Source organism: Xyrauchen texanus, chromosome 16 (genome assembly GCF_025860055.1).
Source record: "Xyrauchen texanus isolate HMW12.3.18 chromosome 16, RBS_HiC_50CHRs, whole genome shotgun sequence".
NCBI classification, from domain to species: Eukaryota; Metazoa; Chordata; class Actinopteri; order Cypriniformes; family Catostomidae; genus Xyrauchen; species Xyrauchen texanus.
In genome coordinates this window covers 23,307,445-23,323,601 of record NC_068291.1, presented here as the reverse complement: position 1 = coordinate 23,323,601, position 16,157 = coordinate 23,307,445, and the positions used below count along the sequence as shown (strand labels likewise).

At 35.7% G+C, this 16,157-nt stretch overlaps 1 protein-coding gene across 1 annotated transcript in view; it reads left to right on the top strand.

Annotated features, from left to right (window-relative positions):
* Positions 1–4,447: 4,447 nt before the first annotated feature.
* The window catches only part of LOC127656667 (receptor-type tyrosine-protein phosphatase epsilon-like), a 29,218-nt gene continuing 17,508 nt past the window's right edge, over positions 4,448–16,157 (top strand). The window contains exons 1-2 of the mRNA XM_052145085.1: positions 4,448–4,524; positions 13,988–14,176. The gene's annotated coding sequence lies outside the window, so the exon portion shown is untranslated. The remainder of the gene's footprint in view (positions 4,525–13,987; positions 14,177–16,157) is intronic.

Genomic DNA, 16,157 nt, shown 5'->3' with positions numbered 1-16,157 from the left:
AACCTTTTGGCGTGACAAATCCATGCTTGACATTGGTCTACACTGATGTCATCACATGCATCATCCATGGCCTGAAGGAGGGTAGCACGCTCAATGGGTTGGCGATCATAGACCTTCCACCTCCATGCTGAAAAAAATCAATAGGGTTGAGGAAAGGAGAGTATGGAGGCAGGTAGTGGGTCATGAATCGGGGATGGGCCTGAAACCATGCTTGAACTACCTCTGCGTGGTGGAACCTCACATTGTCCCACACAATTACATAGGTGACCCCTTCACCTTGACAGGCCGGCTCAATTTCATTGAGAAACTCAATAAGATGTGCAGCATTATAGGAACCAAGTAATGGCCTACATCCTACGACACCATCTTCAGAGATAGCTGCGCACATGGAGATGTTTCCTCCACGTTGTCCAGGCACTTGGACAGTGGCCCGTTGGCCGATGATGTTCCGTCCACGGCGACAGTTTTGGCCAGGTTAAAGCCCGCTTCATCAACAAAAATGTACTTGTGATGGTTCACATCAGCGTCGAGCACCATAACCCTCTAAAAAATATATTTTGGTTAGTTCTTTATACAGTGTTGTTCCAATATACATATGACGTAAGTAATGCATCAAATAGTAACAGCAATACAATATATAGTGCTGTACCTGAACATATTCAGCCCTTAGTTGTTTCACCCGGTCATTGTTTCTCTCAAAAGGCACCAGGTAAATTTGTTTCATTGATACCTGGTGCCTCTTTAAAAGGCGGCCTACTGTTGGTAGGCTGATGGATGCCACATTGGCAAAGGTGTCATTGTTCTCCTCAATTGCCTGCTTTATTTCTGACAGCCGTATATCATTCCTGGCCCTCACCATTTCCACCACTGCCCTCTCTTGCTGGTCGGTCAGCACACGGCCACGGCCACCACTATGGGGGTTTTCTGTCAATTCTAAGCATAAAAAAAAATACTGTCAATAAATCATACTGTACCAATACTGTAACATGTCTGATGAATTTACATGCATTACAATTTACTGTAAATTTAATATAGTATACATCCTCCACACTTACCGGTTTTCTTGGTGAAAAGTTCGGATGATAGAATTGACAGTTGATCTTTTTAGATTTGGATCAACTAATCTGGCAGCCTCTGCCATAGTAAGGCCTCGGTTCACCACATGATCAACGATGATGGCCCGGACTTCATCAGAGAAAACAGTTCTGCCTCCTCTCTGATGACCAACCCTTTGACGGGCCCCATGCCCACCTCTCTGACCTCTATGACCTAGCCCATGCCCACCTCTCTGACCTCTCTGATGGATCCCTTGTCCACGAGCTCTTCCTATTCCTTGCTGTCTATCCTGCTCCATGTTGAAAGAAAATGCCAGTGTTTACACCCCCACTATAGTGGCCAATTGTGGTTACCACTATGTGAAATCAATTAGCAGTAACGAGTATTCATCATGTGTAGTTACACGTAATTTACGTAAATGTTCATACAAACACACATTTTATTTCTGTAGTTCTCAAAATCCATATACTGTATATTGCTGAAATGAAAATCTATAGGTTTACCAAATGATTAATTGATTAACCATTAAGATCAGTTGGATTAAATAATAGACAAATGTATTAAACTGAACCAAAAGAGATGCAAATCAAAAGTTTGATAGTAAGAGCTATATGAAAGGCAGTTACTGTGAATGAAACAATAATGTAGATGAAACACTTATTTTTTGTTGTGAAAAGGTTACTTTGTGATTTTGTGAGTTGTACTAACACAATTGAAAACATGATGAAATATTTGAAAAAAGTGCACTTTTGATGATCTGTTGTGATATTAGCACTAAGAGTTTTGAAAATGTACACCTTACTTGTGAAAATAGTACCAAAGCGAATAAAAAAAACTGTATTAAAAAGGAAATATTCTGTCTTAAATACAAATGTGAGGTTAGAAACTGTAGAGAATAGCTACATACTGTATATAATTATACCTGTATCACCAATTAGTTTAGAAAATTTTAATTAAGAAAATGTTTACAGTATCTAGATTACTTATCCAAACTTCACTCCCTTTCCTTAGCTACATGCAGCCTGTACAACATAGGCAAATTTACCCCTTTCAGTCCATGATTGAGTCATGTTTTTCAATGCATGTGTTACTCAATCTTGTCAATCTTCATCTGACGAGGGGGAAATTGAGATTACTTAATCATCCAATAGTAGTTGCAGTTGAATTACACACTATGTAACTGTTGATAAATAGCACCCAGATTAATCCATGTGGCATATTCTAGCTTTTCATTTCATGACACAAATATTCTAACTAATATCACTGAATATCTTTTTTTCATGCAACCAAAGTCTTAATGGTTTGTTACAGTAAATCTTCATAATTACACCACTTCATGTTGCCCCCCAAAATTAGGCTTCTCTCTTTTTAGTTGAACATGATGAGCATGTGCTTTGATTCTGAAGGAAACTGCTGCTTCACACATTTCTTTGCCAAACTGCATGTTATGGATTTAGCCTTCTGTGACATGCTTAAGATCTTTTATACAATTATATATAATTACAATGTACAGCACATGCACGGTTAATCCAGATGCAAGGAAAAATATTGAGGTAAAAAGTACATTTCTCAATTGTTTCAAAGTCTTCCCTGAATTATTGTTATATATGATGTATGAAAACAGATCTGCTGGTTTCTGACCGAGAAGCAGATCTGTAATTACTGTAAAACAAATAATTAAAATAAAACAAATAATTAATAATAAATAATTATGACATGTTTTAAATAAAAATAAAGAGTCTGCCCACATAAAATGCCATTTAGTCCAAAAACGCCTAAGCTGTGTGTAGGCTATGCATGCAGCAGCAGCAGCAGCAAGAGAGAGAGATTTTTGCTATTGATTGATTTTAGAAGGCCAGATAATTTTTTTTTTTACATTTTATATATATATTTGGGATATATTTAATTTTTAGAATCCATTTATCAAAAAGACGTTATTTTATAGGCTACTGTATCCTTTACTTATTATGAGTTCTATGCAGATAATTCCCCCACATGGAATCCATCACTTATTTTGGTTGAGATAAATATCTTATTTTTAACGTGTTTTTCAGACCAGGTCCCATTTTTTTCCTTGAGAGATCTGTTAACACCGCAACTGCTACATCACCCACCTTTAGCAGTGTACTGTGATTTAACACACACACAGAGAGAGAGAGAGAGAGAGAGAGAGAGAGAGAGAGAGAGAGAGAGAGAGAGAGAAAATGTTATTAATCATTCTTTAATTTCGTTCTAACTGGTAACCAGTTGGAAAGAGGCAGCGGAACCAGAAAAAATAAATAAAAATACCGTTCCTGCTCAGAATTAACCAAAATGACAAATATTTAATGTTTAGTCCCTTGTCATTTAATTAGCTCTGATATGCATTCAGATATTAAATGTAATATGCCATTGTGAAAGGAAACAGAGAGCAGGCAGATAGTGGGAATCTGCAGTGAAACAAACTGTATTTAACCCTTTAATGCATACCTTGGGTCTTTAGTGACCTGGGACCTCATTCCACCCCCTGTACCTCATCCATTTTTTGAGTTATGCCCACACCTCTTTAGTATTCCTCAACTTTTTTCTTCTAAATAGTGTAAAAAAAAAAGAAAAAAAAAAAATTTTAAGTTTCAAATATATTTTTTAAAGCTGCTTGATTATAAGTGAATACGGTCATGAAAGACCTATTGATATGTTAAAGTGTCAGGGTTTTTTTTCCGCGCTTCCTTAAATTGTATTTTATGATTATTTAATATCTATATCATTTTACTATCACAGGATTTACACATACATATTATACATGTTATTTCTTACTCAGAGTAAATTGTTTCAGTGATTGACTTAATTTGCATTTAATTCACATTGCTATTTGAAGAAGCAGCAATGTGGAAGTAGGCCTAAACTATAGCAAGTACAACACATGAACAGTACAATTTGGCTATTGTCATTAGGGCGTACTACTAAAATGATGAAAATTGTGCATCTATTTGGATACGTATGTTACGTGTAGCTCAATAATGTGTTGGACAGCCAGTTGCATCTCATGAAATGTCATTGTGGAAGTAATGAATCCTGTTCGTTGCATCACCTCTTTGATATATGAAAAATGAAACTATTTATACAACTATTTACTATTAAGTAATTTATTCATTCATTCAATTATTCATTCACTCAGTCAGACTGTTATCTTTTAATTCGAATTGTAATATATATATATATGTAATATACAAATATCTCCCTTTATTTTTTTTTACCCACATATTCAAAAAGTCTGTCAGCATCAAAAATAATGTCATTTTCAGTATTTAGAGTAGATGCAGATGACTGGGACAATTTCTTGTACTCTTGAAATGAGAATGACGCACCGGCGGCGCGAGTAGAGGAGGGACTACCACAGGCACCATTCTGCAAAAAACCCTCAATAACCAACAGCACTCAGCATCACGGGATATACTGAGACTTCACATGGACCGGGACATCACACTGGTAATACTGACATTGTTACTTTACCGGTGGGTCTTGTAGACTATTGGCAAAAGCATGAATGAAATATATTTTCGGCAAGGTGGAAATGTTTTTTATAACGGGCCTGACGTCCGTGATGCCGATGAGTTAAAACTGAATCAGTGGGTCAGCATCGCGCTTTGCATTTCATACCCGCAGCGTGTAGACGAGAGACTCCAGGAACCCCTGTCAGTCTGCGCTTTTTATCTTAGTGTTGACTCTAGTGGCAATTACAATGGATTTATCTAGCCGATGTGTTCATGAGAAACTGACGGAATATTTGGGCATCATTTGCGCGCGCAGCAAGGTTTTTTCAGTTGATTCGGAGCACACCTATGATGCCCAAAAATGCTACACACACGCCTAGGCTTAAAATGCTGTCTAAGCAGATCGTTGTCCCCATACTGAGATTATACAGTGAGAGCAAATATCAGCGCTCTGTCTAGTGTTGTGATTTATTGGATATATAGCGTGTTTAGCTACACGCTGGTTTCACGTATGAAAACAGTTGACCGACATTTTTGTCTTGTCTGTTCCATTTCTGGTATCCGTTAATGAAAACATTAAAAGTGCATGAGACGATTGTCATGAACCTTTTTATGTGGACGTGACGTTTGGAAAAAGAGGCCGATAGATTGTATCCATAGGTTGAGAAAGGGAGGTGGCGCCCTGCAAGTGATGCTCTTGGTATTCACATCTTGATTCCTGAACCATTTGACTATAATAGAACAGCTTCTGGGTGACTCTCAAGAGGCATTTGGAGTCCTGATCCTATTTTACAAAAAATCATATATAGCATATATATTGTGAGATTATTCATGAAAATTATCCTCCTTTTACCCCCAAATTCTAATTTGCAATGCAAAAAAATATGTTCATTATACAATTATCATTAAAGCAATGTGAAGAAAGGATATTGTTTTCAAGGTATTTATTTTATTTTTAATTTTCCTTTGGGGTGGGGGGTCGTCTACCACACCTGGAGTCGCGAGTTCGAATCACATGGGGTAACCTTCTTGTGGTCGCTATGTAGTTTTCGCTCTTGGTGGGGCACGTGGTGAGTTGTGCGTGGATACCGTGGAGAATAGCGTGAAGCCTGCATACTCGTTACGTCTCCTTGGTATTGCACTCAACAAGCCACGTGATAAGATGTGCTGATTGACTGTCTCAGACGCGGAGGAAACTGAGTCACTACGCCACCACAAGGACTTAGAGCGCACTAGGAATTGGGCATTCCAAATTGGGGAGAAAAAGGGAGGGAAAAAAGTATTTATACACAGGGTTGGGAGGGTTACTTTTAAAATGTATTCCGCTACAGATTACAGAAAACATGCTGTAAAATGTCATTTGTTGTCATTTGAGTAATTCCGGTAGATTACTCAAATTCAGTAACGTAATCTAAATACATTGGATTACGTCTTCGGCACTGGTAGATTTTTGCACTTGTTTTGACTATAAAACTCTGTCAGTACAGTAAGACAAAATACACATGTTAAAAATACATTCTCTGAAAAACCTAAATATCTTATGCAGTGTTGTTTCTAAAACAAGATAAATCAAATTTTTAGATATTTTTACAGAAAAACAGTACAAGAATTCTCAATAAGAATAATATTTTTTTCCCTAATATCAAAGGTCTTACTAAAGAAAAAAATATATGATCTAATGTGGATTAACTTTATAAAAAATATGATCATGTCTGGTAACAGGTGCATGAAACAGCATTTTAGCTTAGCTTAAAGCTAAATGTTCACATGACAATTTACACAAGGTTTATTTCTGTTTGAATTGTATTCTATAAAGAATGTAACACATCATAAGAAAGTGTTTCTGTTTAAATACTCTTTGGATTGCATCATTTATATGTATAAATACTTTACAACTGAATAGAACAAATAATAAATGGAAAATGACAATACAAATAAATGACAATAAAATGCAAAGTAATCTCATTAGTACTCAAAATACTTTTTGAATGTAAATATATTCTGATTACCAATTATTTAAATTGTAACTTTAGTTGAATAAAGTTACTAATATTTTGTATTTGAAATACAAAATCCTGTTACATGCATTCTGTTACTCCCAACCCTGTTTATACATCATTGTAGTACTCCCCGGTACTGCCTTTAATTCTCGCTTAGTTTAATAATTAATAAATAAGAGTACAACTGCATCTTTTTACTGTTATACATTAAATAAATTACACTGTTATGAGTATTAATATTGAAAACAATGGGAACAGTAAAAGTAAAACATCCAGATGAACGGTAATGAGAAATTGGGGGGTAAAATGTGCTTAAGTGTCCTGAAAATAATGTTGCAATGCAAAAAATCCTAATGGTCCTAAATGTAGGTACAGTATAATTATCTTATATATTGGACAGAGGGTTACTGTAGTTATCATAGCTTTTCTGTCAGCTTGAATCAGTCTGGGCCTCGTTTCCCAATAATGATTGATCTTAGATGTTAAGAGCGTTTTCTATGAGTGATTTTACGTAAGATCCTTATTTTTTACGTGTGTTTCACAAAACTGCACTTAACATGAGCACACAAGGATGTGCTTTTTATCCCCTTTTCTCCCAATTTGGAATGTCCAGTTCCCATTACTTAGTAGGTTCTCGTGGTGGTGCGGTTACTCACCTCAATCTGGGTAGCGGAGGACAAGTCTCAGTTGCCTCCACTTCTGAGAACGTCAATCCGCACATCTTATCATGTGGCTTGTTGTGCATGGCACTGCAGACACTACACTTGTGGAGGCTCATGCTGCTCTCAGCGATCCACACACAACTTACCACACGCCCCATTGACAGCTAGAACCACTAATAGCGACCACGAGGAGGTTACCCCATGTGACTCTAACCTCCCTAGTAACTGGGCCAATTTTGGTTGATTAAGAGACCTGGCTGGTGTCACTATGCATGCTCTGGATTCGAACTGGCGACTCCAGGGGTGGTAGTCAGCTTCAATACTCGCTGGGCTACCCAGGCCACCATGGACATGGTTTAAGTACAACTTAAAGAGAGTCACTGTCCGTATACATGAAGTTCTAAAATGTGACTGTAGTGCTGCTCGTCATTGCTACTTCATTATTTTTGTGCTAAACTTTATTAACATTTGTAATTTACCTCGCTGGAAATATTTAAAGATATTTTCTTAAATGTACAACCTTATTTACCATATAATCACATTTTATTTTGCAGACATTTTGCAATCAACGTTCTATTTTATGCACAAGGTGTATATTTGTAATATTTTGTATTCACAAATTGCTCTGTGGTTCGAGATGAAAGCTTCCAGGATCAGTGAAGACAGCGGAGACCTTGTGTATGGTCCTGCTAATCACAAGCATTAATTGAATATAATGAGGTTCACTGTGTTATTGTGGTGTGCAAATTAAGGAGACTAGAGCTGAAACGTTTAGTCAACGTTATCGACAACGTCGACAATAAAATATTGACAAAACTTTTCGTTGTCGAATAGTTGTTTGATCTTATTAACGTCACATAAGATCACATTAAACTCTAATGATGATTTGCAAGAGCAGCGCTGCTGCTCGCGCCTGACTGAGGAGAGGAAGAATTACACAGATCACAGTCCAGATGCACTCTAAACCTTCCAAACAGCTTCAGGTGATGTAGATTGCAAAGAATGAGGGAATTATACAAAAATACCAAATAAGTAAATACAGAAGCACTCTCGTTGTGGAATAAGCAGAGCCGGAGCTTTGTAAAGGCGTTATATCTTAAATGCAGTTAAATTTAATGTGTTATAGCTTTATTAAAGTTCAAATAATTCGGAAGCAGATCATGTAAATAACTACAAACTCCAAAACTGGCATTTCTTTGTGCGGTCAGCGCCTGTTCTATGAGTTGCGTGAAGTGTCCTGATCTAAGATTAAAACTGCACCAGCTGATGCGTACTCTGTCACAGGGATGCTCATCCCTCGAGTGCGCACACTTAATGCAGCTGGATTATAATGTGATGGCTCGCGACTTATTGAATCATAATATATGTCACTTTGCAATTCTTATTGTGAAGAAAATTGGCAATACACAGCTTTATTAATATTACATTAGTTATGAGTTCGTTTTTTGTGAGTTAACGATGGGTTGAAGTGAACAGAAAGGTGAGAGTGGATGTCTTCGCCCCATTACACACTGCAACAAATTACGTTTTTGATTTGTTTTTGTTTTGGCTTGTTTTCTAATATAAATATTTAAAACTCCTTTTCTTTAGCTGCTATACTGAAGAAGATTTTTTTTTTTCTGAGAATTTTGAATATAATATTAAAAATACAAATATCTAAAAATCCTTTAAAAAAAGATGCATTCATCTGAGAAACAGCATATAAGATATTCAGACTTGCTTTTAGAGAATAGATCTTGAATATAAGTATATTTAGTCTTTATTGTACTCGCAGAAGGATGAACAAGTAAAAAATACACTTACATTCAAAATACACTTTTATTTAAGATATATTCTCTTGAAGCAAGACTAAATATCTCATATGTTGCTTTTCAATGAAATGTATCTTTTTAGACTAAATGGAAAACAAGACAAAATCACTTACAACAATAACAACATTTTTCGTTGCAGCCGAGAGCACCATTGGGTGTCAGAGAGGAACAGGAGACGAGGATGATGAGCCGATATTTACAGACGATTTCCATGCGAGTCATTGTTATTTCCCCTTTTCTCTCAAATTTTAATTTATACAGTTTTCTGCAACACTCATTCCACCTCTTTGTTGTTAACAACTAGTCCACAACTAACTTTATTTGTTTACTAATAAATGTATCGGTTCATCCAATAATGACTAACCATTTAATGTATTTATTATTATTAGCTTTGTCAGTTTAAATAAAAATAAGGAAAACACATATATGCTGTTATTTAAGTCTCAGCATAAAGTTTAGCTATAGGTATTTATTAGTATTAGGTGTAATTTTGGGATTGTCCTGCAAGTGTCTGCATTACTCTATCCTTTCAATGCTCTAAGCCCTGTACGATTACTCCAGAGCACTCGTAAATCTACAAGCATTTTCAAGTATCACTTAAGTTACAATTTGGGAAACAGGCCGCAAAACTAAGATGAATCGTAAAATCTACTTAGGCTTACAATGCATTTGGTAAACAAGGACCTGGACATTCTCTGTTGACCTCTCTCATCAACAAGGTGTTTCCGTCCGCAGAACTGCTGCACACTGGATGTTTTTTTGTTTTTGGCACCATTCAGAGTAAATTCTAGAGACTGTTGTGTGTGAAAATCCCAGGAGATCAGCAGTTACAGAAATACTCAAACCAGCCCATCTGGCACCAACAATCATGCCATGGTCGTAATCACTGAGATCAAAATTTTCCCCATTCTGATGGTTGTTGTGAACATTAACTGAAGCTCCTGACCTGTATCTGCATGATTATATGCATTGCACTGCTGTCACACAATTGGCTGATTAGATAATCGCATGAATAAGTAGGAGTACAGGTGTACCTAACAAAGTGTTCAGTGAGTGTTTTGTGAGAATCACACAACCTTTTTTAGTTCAGTTCCAACATTATCCAAACATATCTGAAACATCTAATCACAGTCTTCAGGTTCACTTGAAAATGAGAGGCTAGTGCAGTGTTGGAGCTAAGATTGAACACTCCTACTTATTACATTTGCCTGTTCTTTCTGAATATATTCTAGCATTTATAGAGATTTTTTAAAGAGAGACCAAAGCTGTTTAAACTCAAATGCATTCAATAGAAAGCATATATGTTTGAATCTAATAATCGCTATGAATAAATATCTAAGAATATAGATTTAAGAATATTAGCATATCTCACAGATGTATTTTCCTGAAGGTTATGCATTCTGTATAACAATGGTGTGATGTGACCTTGTTTCCAGTAGAGATAGCACAGCCGGGAGGATTAAAGCGACATGCTTAAATTAAAATTAATTTCATAATTACTTATGCACAGCACTCAAATCTGAAAGCTTAAGATGTTGGTAAACACTTTGGCTTTAAATCCCTCATAGTTCACCAGGCCAGGAGGTCAAAAATAACTGCCGTTACAAATTATATATTTCACAAGAAACAAATGCATCTGACCTTTTCCACTAAAGAGATTATGTTTCAGGTCTATCAGTGATTTAATCTAGTTATAAGACATTCATGTGGGAGCAATGAGAAGTTGTTACAAATAATTTTGTTTCTGGAGATTCTGTCAAGATTATGGATTTTTCAGTCAACATCAGTTTTGGAGTTTGTTGCTGATTTGCAAAGGTTCAATTGTAGATAGCTAATTTTTAGACTGTAAGTCATAGACTGATAAGAGAGTAGAAACTGTCGAGCTGGCTTTTTACTATGTATAAGCATTTGCATTAGATCTGCAAACATATTTCTCTTTAACTTGAAAATAAACACTTGCAATCACATTCTGACAGAGAGGTCAGTCATTATGCGCAGTGTGCTGGTCAGCATCTCTAAATCCAATCTGGTCCCTGTGTTTGGAGAGAGAATATGGTCTTTGTCCTCATCTTATTCTTATGTATGTTATCTTTACAACTGTTCCTGCTAAAATCCATATGGTCTGCTTATAGCACTTGTCAGTTAATGAAGAGATTAATCCAAATCAACATAGTATGCTAGCTAGGATGTGCTCAGAATAGTTTTAAGCAGACAGAAGGTGACGTGTGTAATTTTTCTGATGTTAAAACACTTTCTTATATCCCAGCTTAATATACAAAGTCAACTAATGGAAGCCATTTGTTTAATTTTTCCAAAAAGTGTAAACACTCTTCTGCTATCAAAACATTGCTCTGTTTATATGAGAATCCTGACCAGCCCAACTATCAACACATTGACATTCAACATTGGCATTTAACACATTTACATACTTTTTAAAAGTTAAAGTTTAGTTGGACTTAAACAATAATTAGTCTTTTTTCATGGTAATGTTTTAGTCTGATTTTTAGACTAACTAGACCTAGATTATTACTTTATTGTAGAGAGGCTTCGTCCAGCATGTATAGCTACATTAATCGGACCACAGTTGGCCTTGCCATTGTGCAAATACAGAGGTGTCGAGTTTTGAATCAAGAAAACTTCCTCCGTCCATAAACCTTAAGCCTAAACCTAACTGATATTGTCAGAAAAAGCAAGTGTGACATGAAAAATGCAATTGCTGAAGCAACCATGCCTTTTGTGGTGCTTCTTTGATACTTTCACCTTAGCTACAGTATACATGTAGAACTGCATGTTCTTCAGGAACGTGATCCTTTGCATTGCAATTGTATCAGTACCAACACTGTATCAGTTGAGATCATTTAAATGCTCTCAAACACGTTTGTAAATGTAGTTGGTTTTGTAATGCAAACATTAAAATGTATCATCTGACAAGTCATGCACTATAGTAAAAGTGTTTTTATGTCAGAAGATAACATTATGTTAAAGTATTTTTTTATTGATTTTCTGTCATTTTACTTGTGATTTGTGTGGGGGGAAAAAAACTTAAAATTGCTTCGATATGTAAATATAATTTATAATTATTTTGCAAACATGTAGGGATAGTAATGTGATTCTATGAGACCAGGTTCATCATGCTTTCACAAATAGATGAAGCTATAGCCTGACTACGCAAAATCGGCTGTAGCTTGATTTTAACAAAGCATGTAAACGTACTGATTGACTCAACCAATGGTGTGAGTTTGAGGCAGGATTATCTGGGGGGAGTGTTTGGAAAAAAAAATTTAAAACATTATTTACACAGTTCCATTGCTGATGCTAGTGGTGCAAAATTACACACTTTACATTTACTGTACTATTCTGATCTGCTCTGGATCCTCTAATTTACAGTTATATTCTAAAAGATTCTGGGTGTAGTTTTGGCAAATTACAACTTGTATAATCTAAAGTGTAAATGAATACAAATGTAGGCAAATGTAAATCTATGAACCTGTTTTAGAATGTATTGAAAACACAGTTTGCTTAATTGACTAGTAGCAACAATCAGTTAAAGCGAGAAATGGGAGGCAACATCCTGGTTGTAGATCTAAAGGACCCATTAACACAGGAAGCCTATTGGATTTGAAAGCTAAAATATCTTCCTGTTTTGTATACACAGGATTTGGTTAGTGTATGACGAGAAGCTATTGCTTATATGCTTAGAGACAGAAAAGTCAGTTCTTTTGTCTTATAAGGGAATAAAACATTAGTGTGTGCCTGAATAAGAACTACGGAACAGGAGGTGATGTTTTTAAATAAGAATGTTCCATTTACATTTTTTTATTAAAGATTAAAAAGTCTGTTGCTCACAAAGCGAAGTGGAGGCTTGGTCATAGCCTATGGAACAGCAGGTTCCTCCTATCTTTATTCATCAGCGGTTGTATAATTCATAGTTTTTGAGCACCAATTTGCATTCAGTTTCCATATGAATGATCTGCAGAGTAGCAACACACATTTCTCAAGGTCACTGAGTGTCTTATTGACAATCAGATCAGGTTTCACTGCTTTAGAAGCTGGTTGTTACTTGTGGCGTGTCAGTGCTGTTTCATCCTACTGGTGACTCGTTGTTTTATTTGGTGTTGTCTGTATGATTTTTCCCCATGAGAATGTGTCATGAAAGAACTAACTCGTGAATTAGCAAAAGCTTCCAGACTCCCACAGTTTTAGTGGAAGTCTTTGTATGTTGACTAACTAGACTATCTTGCACTTGGAAAACATAAATAGTTACATGTCTGGAATAAAGGTTTGATGATATGCACAAGTATTCATGGGTATTCATTCACCTCATTTCATTATAAATTTATTGACATTGTCATCAAATATATCATATGCCAAAATTCAATGCATCAAGAAATTAATGAAAATCTTGACAGTAACCAGGTTCTACATCTAAAATGAATCCATGTAATAAATGGCTAGAAACTGTCACGAGTCATGATAATGGTGCATGCAGGTACTCTGTTTTGATTGACAGCTTTCCAGATTTGTTTAGCTTTCCTGTGACCTGGTTCCAGATTTTATTTGCCCTGAGATGACCTATAATATGTGACCCAGTTTTAAACAGGATGTGTGTATTTTATGGTAAGAGCCTGTACAACAATTTATGACACTAAATAATCTCAGATAACAGTTTATCAAGAAAAGCCAAGTGTCAGGAATGTGTTGCTGTGATATGAATTACTAATTAACAACTGTTCAATACTGCATTCAAGCATGACTGGTAGAGATGACAGCGGGAATAAGGTGCTTGGCTACAGAATACATTTTTCAATAAAAGCAATTCTGCTCAAAGGAATTTTTACTCAATGCCAGAGAAAAGATTACAATTAGATCTGTGTGTTCATCTCCCTTCCACTCTATGTTTCCATGTTCTACATATTTTATGACGTCTTCAAAATAAAATTCTCTCACTTTTTTCCTAATGTATCCTTTTGCCTTGTTCTTTGCAGGTAGTGGCTATCTAAGGACAGCCCATCCAGGCAGGAAAAAATGAAAAAACCTGCACTCATACATTATTGAAGGACAGAAGTGCCTTCACAGATATCATGACTCCTGGAGACTTTCTGGAATAGTATCATAATAATTAATGTCTTCTCCCTTGAAAACTATGGATTGAGAAATTGAGACATTTCACATTTGTGAGTACTTGTTTGTGTGTGTGTGTGTGTGTGTGTGTGTGTGTGTGTGTGTGTGCATGCGTCCGTGCATGTGTGTGTGTGTGTGTGTGTGTGTAAACTAGGGTTTATGCTTTATTTATTTTTTTATCTTAATAGACATTTGGTGGCAGGTAGTTTTTCCACTCCTGCTTTTGAGAGTATTAATATCTCAGAAATCTCTCAGCCCTTCTCTTCTCTGCCCTGCCATTAAAAAGTCAAAGAGGATGATGAGTGGCATAGTTATAGAATTGCAGAATAATTTTACTGCAGTTAAAATAATGGTTCAAAATGTTTTAATCCCAATCTAATAGGTCAATGGTCTATTTACTTTTAAACTGAGCACATAGTCAAGGAAAACCAAACCACTAAAAATACTACAGACAATCCTCTTCCTGTGAGAGCACAATACCATTATGGCAGATGATACATAAGGTCACAGGGCAATGATTCATTTGCATTAAAACAGAAGAAATTACAAAAATACATATTTGAAGTATTGATTAAAAGGGATAGTTTACCCAAAAATGAAAATTCTCTCATCATTTACTTACTCTCATCCCATCCCAATTGTGTATGACTTTCTTTCTTCAGCAGAATACAAATGAAGATTTTTAGAAGAATATCTCAGCTCTGTAGGTCCTCACAATGCTAGTGAATGGTTGGCAGAAATTTGAAGGTCAAAAAGCATACAAAGGCAGCATAAAAGTAATCCATATAACTCCAGTTGTTGAGAAACAGATACATATTTAAGTCCTTTTTTTACCATAAATCTCACATTCTTCTTTTGTTTTTGGCGATTTGCATTCTTTGTGCATATCACCACCTACTGGCCTGGAAGGAGATTTTTTTTAACCCTTTCCCCGCCAAACACGGAATTTTCCGTGTTTTATGAAAAAACGCTTCCCCGCCAAACACGGAATTTTCTGGGTTTCCGTGTTTTAGGTGTTATACGGTAAGGAAGACCCCTGCGCATGTTTTGAAAGAGTACGCAACTCTTTGATCAAAGAAACAGACTGCGATCGTCTCAAACATGAAGAAGTGGAGTATGAGAAGCTCAAAATATCAGACATAAACATGCCTTTTTCTCAGCTTTTTGTCTGAAATGTTGTTTTTTGACAAAACCTACCTCTGTTCAAGTCGCAATAAAAAAAGAACAAATGAAGATAAAATAAAATCGTTTTTTTTGCCTAAAAGCAGAGGCCCAGATCTTTATTTTGATATATAGCATCTTCATATATTCATGGAAGAAAATATTTTGCGGGCCATTAAAGTTTAGCGAAAATCGTCCAAAACCCTGGCGGTGGCTGGCAACTTTTTTTAAAAAACGCTGGCGGGGAAAGAGTTAAATTACTTATGAAGATATTGATTCAACAACCAAAGTCATATGGATTACTTTAATGCTGTCTTAATATGCTTTTTGGACCTTCAAAGGTCTGGTCACATTCACTTGAATTGTATGGTCCTACAGAGCTGAGATATTTTTCTAAAAATCTTTGTATTTGTTCAGCAGGATAAAGAAAGTCATACAATATATGGGATGGTATGAGGGTGAGCAAATGATTAGAGAATTAAAAATTTTGAGAGACTATCCCTTTAATGAGACACATTTTCAATTAGTGCCTTTCATTTCAGAAGGAATTTAAAAATGATCTAGCCTAATTTTTTGTTATACATTATCTTATATGTCATTTGATGGAAATGCAGTGGTGGGTAAAGTAGCCAAAAACTGTACTCAAGTAAAATTATAATTACTTTTAAAAAGAAATTACTCAAGTAGAAGTAAAAGTACTAATGAAAATAATTACTTGAGTAAGAGTAAGAAAGTATCTAAATAAAAGAGTCCTCAAGTAGTGAGTAACTCGTTACTTTCACAAATTATATAATTGACATTAACTCTCCTATATTCCATTACATAATACAAATGTAACATGCATTACAGAATTTGTATTATTATTATTATTAT